We start from the raw sequence: 9,472 nt of genomic DNA on the forward strand, positions 1-9,472 counted from the left end.
TTGGAGGGCTGGAGGAAAAATATGTAAATTGGTAAAAACGGAGGAAATTCAACTGATCTTGTACAAGGAGCCTTTGACAACACTGGGTGTGCAAGCCTCAGCTGAGGAAAAAGGCTGCCTTGATGACTGACTTTTCATCTTAAGTTGGGAACTTTCTGCCTCTAAGCACAGATGGAAATTTGGTGCATTTTAAGGAAATAGGATTTAGAAAATCAAAAGCTAATACACCTCAGCAACATCTTGGGTTACCGGACAGGTAATGGCTTGCTTTAACCAAAAACTGCGAATCTAACCTCGATGTTTATGTATTCGGTTTGAAGACTGAAGGATCTCTAACAATGGCAGTCGTTGGTTCTGGGTGAAATCGGGGCTCAAAGGGATCGTGCATTGTTTGTTTCTCTCCTCCCTTCTATGGCCTGATGTGTCTTGCTGGTTTCACTACAACCTTTCCATACAGCCCTACTTGACTGTAGGTGGCCCGAGAATCTCCGAGTCACACGTCCCATTAGCTCTTGTGTGAAATTCCAGAGCTGCCCCTGAGCATCTCTCCCGGTATCTGACAGGAACCCTCAAACCTAAGTGTCTAAAATGGAATTGTGATCTGACCTTCAGTCTGCACTCCTCTCAAATTCCCCACCTTAGTGTGGGGTGCCATCATCCACTGAGGCCCCTTGCAAGGGAACCTGGAGTCATTCCACCTTCCCGGGTTCTCTTACCTGATCAGGCCGTGAATATTGTCCATTCTATCTGCCCTCTGTCTCTTGAATAGGATCACTTCTCTCCTTCCTTACAGACATTTGCCTCATTCAGGCTTTGATCGCCTCTCACCTAAGACCACCACTACGGCCTTCTTGTCGGTCTCTGCTATGGTCTGAACATGTGTGTCCCTCAAAAATCGTATGTTGACATCTCAATGTCTAATGTGATGGTATTAGGAGGTGGGACCTTTGGGAGTGCTTGGGTCATCAAGATGAAACCCTTATAGTGAGATTAGTGCCCTTACAAAAGAGGCCCCAGAGAGCTCCCTAGCCCCCCTCCCACCATGGGAGTAGCAGTGAGAAGTCCACGGTCTACAACTCAAAAGAGGGCCTTCCCCAGAACCCAACCATGATGGCACCTTGGACTTCCAGCTTTTAAAACCATGAGAAATAAATTTCTGTTGTTTATAAGCAACCCAGTCTACCCGTATTTTTTTTCAACAGTTCAAATGGACTAAGGCAGTCTCTATGCAAATTTGACTCCCTCACCCCCGTTAAAGGAATCACCTGCCAAGCTGTAAGAGTTTTCTGACAGCAGGATGGATATTACCTTGTCCCTTTCACCCCATTGTCCAATCAGGCTGTCCAATACTAGGCCTCCAGCACTTGATGCCCTCCGGGAGCCAGTTCCAGTCTCCTCCCCAGGCTTGTTCTGCTGCTCAGAGTCCATATCTGCCCACCCATCACATAGCTTGTTAGTCTCCCAAATATACCCCATGCTCTTCCATGGTTCATGCTGCTCCTTGACTTTGAGCACTCTTCTGTCATAGGCTACAAATTGTGTCCCCTTCGGAGTCCTCCTTTCAGAATAAAGGGGAAACCAGCTTGGATCTCACCTAACCTCAGGTATCGCACATTGTCTGAAACCTTCTGCTGCCATGCATCTCGACCATCTTGGGCTCTTTGGCACCAGGTTCCAAGCCGGGATTTGCTGTATCCCTTACAACATGGAGAATTGAACTGGGGACCACCCTGGCCCAGGGTCTTTTCTTCCCTGACTTACCCAGCTTCTGTCACTCTTGAGGAACTCCCAGCGTGTTTCAAGAATGATCCCACTATAGCCTGTTGGCACTTGTCTTATCTAGGAATAGGGCAAAGAAGAGGCTATGAGGTTAAGGGGAATGTCCCCTCTGCTAAGACTTGAATGAGACTAGGAAGATTCTAGAATCTGAGAGGCTAAAACTACACAACTTTATTCAATCATTTAACTCACTTTTCAGACAACCTACTACATGCCAGAGATTGGAGCTAGGTGCTGAGGTTACAAAGATGAATTCAACAGAGTCCTTGTCTTAGAAGAGCTCTTAGTCTGGGAGGTTCCCATCTGGGGCCTTCCCAGCACCAGCCCCCATCTGAGGACTATGAAATCGCCTGTGCTCAGAGTCAGGGTGTAAGGGTATTTATACAAGATGGATTGGTCTGAGTATGGGGGTAAGGAAGAGAGAGAGTTGAAAGGTAGGTCCTGGGAAGACCTGAGTCTTGCCATTCTCTGTGGCCCTTACTATCTCTAGGTCTCAGCTCCCTTGTCTATGAAGTAGGGATCCTCATCCTTGCAGTTCACAGTACAGGGTGCGAGGACCTGCTATGTGGAGCCCTAAGTCAAGGCTCAGGATGCAAATACACACCCAGTACAGTGTCTATCAGACCAAATGTGCTCAATAAATATTGGCTGGATAAATAGAATAAATGAATTGTTTCTACTCTCATCCTTAATGAGAAAGGCCAAAGAGCACCTGCTGTACTTTACGTCATGAGCAACAGAAGCCAGGTAAGAAGGAGGCTGTGAATCACAACATGGCACATACAACCACAGCTAATAGGACCAGCATGAGCTGAGGCTGCCTGTGGGGCAGACGGTTTGCTTTTCTTTTTAGGGTATATACGCAAGATGGATTGGCCTGAGTATGGGGCTAAGGAAGAGAGAGAGAAAGTGACTTTTCAGAGAGTCGTTTCTCTTCCTGGATACTTGAGAAGGCTCTTATGGAGGAGAGAACACTCAAAGCAGCCCTGGGGTAGAGTCAGACCATATGTTCTTGACCCCTCCCTCCAGGATCCCTTGGGTATATTGGAGCTTCTGTGGAGGGTCTCTTTCTATCTTGGCTTCCTTCTTCCTGAGCACAGCAAGAAGATGCACAAGGATAGTACAACCTGGAGGCAAAATCCTTCCTTGGGATCCTCTGCAAATGCAAAGATCTCTGCAATAGGGAGACAATTTGGCCCTCTTTCTTTGTTTCTAGATTTTTCATCACATTGTTGTCCTGGATTTTCATGTGATTCTGACTGTCTCTTTCTTGTTCTCATGATCTCTTTCCTCTCTACCCACTCCTATTCTGATTGGAAGTGTTCATCTCTCATTTTCTCTTTCTCTGTCTCTGTCTCTTTCTCTCTTTCAAAATGAAACAGCTTTGGAACTGATTGAGGTTTTAACTTGGAAGTTCTATGATCATACACCCCTCAAAGGCAAGGATCCACATCTGTTTGTTCACTGTAATGCATGTACTTCTAGCATAGCGACTATACTCAGTAGTGATGCCCAAATATTGTTGATCAAACACATGAAGAAGACACATTTTCTTCAGAAGGCTGAGGGGGGTCAGGACAGGGCCAGGAAACCTTGGGAATAAAAGTTATAGTTTTGGTCTGGCTTCATTGAAGCTTTAAGAGGAAGGGCAGAAAAACATTTCTTGAGATTTTTAGATTGTCCTGCTTAGCTTCCCATGAGAAGTGAAAAATATGACAGATTCTGAGTAGAAGTATCTCCTGAAAATAAAGAGGCTGTGTCTAGAAGCACATTCCCAGTTTTTATCTCTTAGAAACATGAGGACTTGGGGAACAGAAAGCCCCGAGGAAGCCTGGTGCTATGGAAGCATGTAATGTGGTGTCCCTGTCCTCAAGGAGTGGACAGTCCCCTCAAAAGGATCTTAAGTGCACCAGAGATCCCATCCTTATCCCATCTCAGGATGGCTGTCTGAACCTGCACAAGTTGCCTGCAACTTTGGCTCAATCCTATCTGTAAAGTGAAGGATGTGAGTTGGGTGATCCCTAAGGGCTCTGTGTTCTTAGATTCATGAAATAAGGTAGGAGATGGGCTGGTGATTTGAGCAAGATTTCATGTCAGAAGCTGTTATTCTCACAGGAAAGATGGGAAACCATGATTTGATTGATCTGCTCATTGCTGGAAGCACTGAATTTGCCTCTAATCTGCATGCTGACTCATCCAGGCCCTTCTACAAGGGTTTCCTGGCCCAGGTAGGATGTTACCTTCACTATGAATGTGGTAAACAGCACATGTGAGTATAGAACACAGAAATCCAGGTCTCTGAGTCTTAAGTGTCCATATGGGGGATAAACCAAATATTTCACAACTTGAATTATCAGGAAAACAATACATGGTTATCTATGCCATCTTTGTATTTCCCCCCTAGGGCCGTCCTCCCACCTCTCAATACACACATACATACACATGACCACAACTAATGAGATCACACAGTGTATGCCCCTGAACCACACACAAACATAGCCATCCATGTGGACAGCCTACATATATGTGTCACACAGACACACCTTAGACATGTATAGAGATTCTATTGGTTCCATATACATAAAAACCCACCTGCATATTCAGATACTTTATTTTTGCCCTTGGACTAGCCTACACAGTGTGTTTGGGAGAAGAGTGCCCCCCTAGAGATCCCTAGGACCTGTGAGTGTGTAATGTTACATGGCAAAGGGAATTAAGTTGCAGATAGGATTAAAATTGCTAATTAGCTGACTTTAAGTGCATAGGACTTTAAATAGGACTTTAAGACAGGAATGGTAGCCTAGACTGTACAGATGGGCCCAACATAATCACAAGATTCCTTAAAAATGAAGAGATGAAAGAGTCAGTGTCAGAGTGTCATAATGTGAGAAAGGCCCCATTGGCCGTTGATGGCTTTGAAGATGAAGGAAGGGTCCTTCAGTCAAGGAATGTGGGCAACCCTCTAACTGGAAACAGACTCTACTCTAGAGCCTCCAGAAATGAATACAGCCTCCCCACACCTTGATTTTACCCCAGTGAGACCTGTGTCAAACTTCTGACTTCTAGAATTTGTAAGATAATTAACTTGGCTTGCTGTAAACTACTGAGTTTGTGGTGATTTGTTAGCAGCACTAGGAAATGAGTACACACAGAGACAGACGTAGTCCTATAGCCTTGACCTATGGGCTAGTAGAGGAGACAGGTGCAGAACCAGAAGACAGAGTATCCCGCCAGAATACACAGTAAAAAGGCTGTAATAGGAGTAGACCAGGCTGTAAGAAACTACACAGGAGAAACTCCAGCCCACGTTTGGGCATGAAGGGAAAGTTTCCTCATGGAAACTCTATGAGGGCAGGGACCAGTGGGGGCCAATGTCAGCAACACCTACCACTGTGCCTACTTATACTGGGGACCCAATAAATACGTGTTAGAGAAGGGAAGAGGGAAGAAAGATGAAAGAAAGGTCAGATTTAGGGCCTGATAAATAGGACAAATAGAATAGAAGTCCAGGGAACGTGTTCCAGGCAGAAGGGACAGCATGGACAAGATTCGAGGGCTATTTAGAGAACTAAATAAAGTTTAGTTTGGCTGGGACACAGTGCCCCATGGGGAAAGGGGAAAGATGAGTCGGGCAAGGTACAGATCATAAGGGGCCTTATCAGCTATAATTAGACATTTGGCCTGTATCCTATATGCAATTGGCTGGTTCTCTCTCTCTCTCTCTCTCTCTCTCTCTCCCTGCCTCTCTTATTTTGGTTTGTACTTTAATATCTTTTAAGTGGAGTATGTTTGTTCAATCTCAGTTATGCATTATTTGACATAACTTTATTTGCCTTATGGAAATATCTCATCTCTGTCTCCTTAAGTTGTATTTCAGTCACTCCCTCCATTTTAGCAATGCTTTATGACCTAACTCATCAATTTTCATTTGGGATAAGATGGGATGGTCCAGTAGACAAAGAGCACTGGATAAGTAATCACAGGCATCTGGGTCCAAGTCCACTTCTCCATTTACCAGCTTGTATTTGACCTTTATAATCCCTACTTTCCCAGTCTGTAAAATGGGACCAGAACAGTGCTTTCCTTATGGACATGCTCTAATTATCAGATGAGCTAATCTACGGAAGTGTTTTCAAAGGGCCAAGTATACAGCAAGTAGTCAATGACAACTATCTATCCAAATCATTACTCTTTGTACAGTTATTCTCAACCAGCCATAACCCTTGTCCTGGTCATTGTCCATGTCCCTTCCCATCACTGCCATCCTTTTGTACTCTGTACCCCATGGACCATGTCGATAACCCCCCTGCCCTCTAGCTTCCAAGTAAGTCCAGCCTATGGGAGGCACCAGCAGGTACACAGAGTGGAAAGAGTGTGAGATTAGGGTTTTTTTTCTCCCTGGCTCCCTCCTTTCAGGGCTTCTAGGGCATGGCTGATTTCCTCTATTGAGAGCAGGCTCTTCTCAGGAGGTTTTCTCTCTACTGTCTTTGGGTTCCAGAAACTGCTCCCTATCCTTGTACCTACGTGACCTAGTGATAGTAGTGGCTCCCTGCTGTTGCAAGCCCCCAAATTTCCCTTGTGCTATCTGATGATTCTTTCCTTTGCACCTAAGTAAGGGTCCTTTCATTAAATGCCCCCCAAATAACCCATTTGAGCATACTTTCTGTTCTTGCTGGAACCCTGACTGACAACTTTTTCTCAGGTTTTGGGGCTGATGGCTTAACAGGCTGAGGAGACCTCATCCTGATAAGGGAGTCCTTGTCCCTCTGGTCAGCTATGGAACATTTACCAAGGTGACCACATTGTCACAAGACCCCTTCTCTTCCACTCTACAAGAAGCTTTGAAAGTATGAAGAAACTTTTAAGCTTAATATACATTATGGCCATACTCTGTACTAGAAAATGAAACCAAAACCAAGTGGCCCAGGAAGAAAACTGGGTCATTTGGATTTCCTGCGGCCAAAAGGCCATGAGTCAGAGTAACCAGCTTGAGGCCATGAGAGAAAGTAGACCAGCAGGTCTAGGAACCACTGTGGCAGCCCTGCTCTCTCCTGAGTCAGCTTCCTGCTTTTCCCTTCTGTCATGATCCAAGGATGTGTGGACCCTTCATCTATATACTTTTCTAGCCCCCATAGGTGAGTGGGCGATCTTCTGCTGGCCACATCACTGAAATAAAAGTTCCAAGTGGCCCTTCTCCCACTATAGCGCATGTTACTCTGAAGAACTAGAAGCTCAATTGCTTTTCTATTCACCCTCATTCAGGGATGCAGGACACAGCCCTCCTCCTTTTCCCCTTCAATCCCTCCTCATACCTGGGTTCCTTTCTTATGCCAATCATGTCTCCCTTTTTCAGACTATGAGCTTGCTATGGTCAGGGAGTTTTCATATCCTTGGTACCCAGCTCAGAGCCTACTTTTTAGAAAGTCCTCAATCTAATATGGTGGTTAGGACGAAGCAGATAAATCTTTGTTCCTTTGGTCTTTTATCAATCACTTCTCAAATTACCCTGTTTGTACCTTCTGATTCTTGCCTTGGTACCATTAACTTTAGGTATGGTATTTGTCTTCTCAAGTTTTATTTTCCTCATGTGGAAAATAGAGATACAATTACCATGCTCATAGAGTTGTTATGGGAATTGAGATGGTATATACAAAGCTCTTAGCATATTAGCACACACAGAAACAATTATTGTTACTACACTGGTCAATAAAACTTCTTGAACTTAGAGATCCAGATGCCTGGTTGCCTATAATTTAAAAAATAGACAAGGAAACAAGAGAACCATCAGAAGATCTGAACGAAGTAGAAGACGCACCACGTTGCCTTCAATGTATCTGCTTGCACTCATGGAGCAGCTGTATCCTACAAGGCGAGAGGCCTGGGGTTGGAGGAGGGCTTTGGGTCTCAGATATACCAATTACAAGTTACCCACAGAAGACATGTCACCCCACATCCATGAGCCTGTTTCCTCATCTCTCAGATTGGTTTAGTAACACCCTCCACTAAAGGTTATTTTCTCCCTGGATGATAATTGAGCACCTACTATGTGTCAGACACTATTCTAGCTATAAATATAGCCACAAACAAGGCAGGCTTTGGAAGCCCCTTGGCGGGGGGGCTGCCATCATGGGGGTCACATTTCAGTTGGGGAAGGCGCAGAGGGAGACATGCAATAAACAAGGAAATAAATACATCAATAAGCTAATTTCAGGCATTAAGTATTACAGAGAGAATAAAAGAAGGTCTGGAATACAGAATAACCTTGTTGGAGGGTCAGGTCAGGTTCCCTAAGTGAGCTGATCAGGGTGAGAGTCTCAGAGGAGGTGATTTTGAACTTGAATGAAGAGAAAGAGCCAACCATGGAAGGATCTGGGGATAAAGTGTTCCAGGCACATTAACAGCCAGTGCAAAAGTCAGAGGTTAAACAAGCTTGTATATTTAAGGCATTAAAAACAGCCCAGTGTGGCTGGAGCACAGTACAGGAGAGGGAGAGACAAGGTCACATGGTGATGAGGATTAAGTGAGGTGGTGTGACTTCACTGTCCAGAACAACACCTGACCCAGTGGGTATGTTTGATGGATCCTATCTTTCCCCTGACGTCCCCTTTACCTGGAAGGGTAAAGGCACTGGCACTGTGTGCCAGTGTAAGATGCAAAAATTTATAAATCATATCTCTACCTCCAAGGAGCTCATGGTTTAATAAGAGAACAGATACCCACTTTAAAAATAAACAAAGCCAAACCAGGCAAATTATGGGAACTAAAACCAACTGATAGTACAGGGGCGATGATATAAATATAGAATAGATGTAGATGTGGCTGTGGACCTGTTGTGCTATTTATACTTGTTTGATTAGCAGACATTTCTATAGCACATACAAGGCATGTCTGCAGCAGATCTGATTTATGTGAGTATATTTTATTTCCCCAATTTTCCCATAGGAAAGCAGGAGTGCAGAAAATGGTTTCCACCTGCCCTTTCTCTGTGACCATTTGAGATCAAGAACTGTGTCTTCAACAAGCAGTGAAAGCATACACTGAAAAAAGCTCACGGAAGCTCTGACGGGGAGAGAAGATGGAGGGGCCAGTGATAATGTTAGAACAATGGCATAAGTTTATTTCTGGATCTATAATAAATATTTTAAAATTTATAAATCAGATTATGAAACAAAAATCATGAGGATTCACTTGATAAAGTTCTTATTGATGTCAAAATTGGGGTGGCATAGGAACAGAAATCTGCAGGCTATAAGGAACTTCATGATTTCCACCAGTGAAGTTTCCACTTGATTCTGTGCAGCTTCATGGTCAAAACAAATCACAGAGTGACACCACGGAACTCAACACAGATGATCTTCTCGTGGGAATGTGCTTGGCAAAGGAAGCCCTGAAAAAAGCCTGTGTATGCCAGTGAATGTAGTCAGAATGATTCAGACTTGAACATTTTCAAAGCAGGGGTTGCCAGTTGTCGACTAGAATTGCAGAAAAGTTTTTAACTGTATACTATGGAGCATGTAGTTTTGAGCAATATAACCTTCCAGTGAGTCTTCTAGGTTAAACTACTTACAAATTATGTAATTAAAACTACCTTAAAAATTTGAGCCAATAAAAAAAAATTGAGCCATTGAAAGGGTTATGGACTATGTAATACTTCCATTTTTCTAGAGGTTGTCAGCCCAAAATAGTTTTAGAA

This window comes from Canis lupus, chromosome 3 (genome assembly GCF_048164855.1).
Source record: "Canis lupus baileyi chromosome 3, mCanLup2.hap1, whole genome shotgun sequence".
NCBI classification, from domain to species: domain Eukaryota; kingdom Metazoa; phylum Chordata; class Mammalia; order Carnivora; family Canidae; genus Canis; species Canis lupus.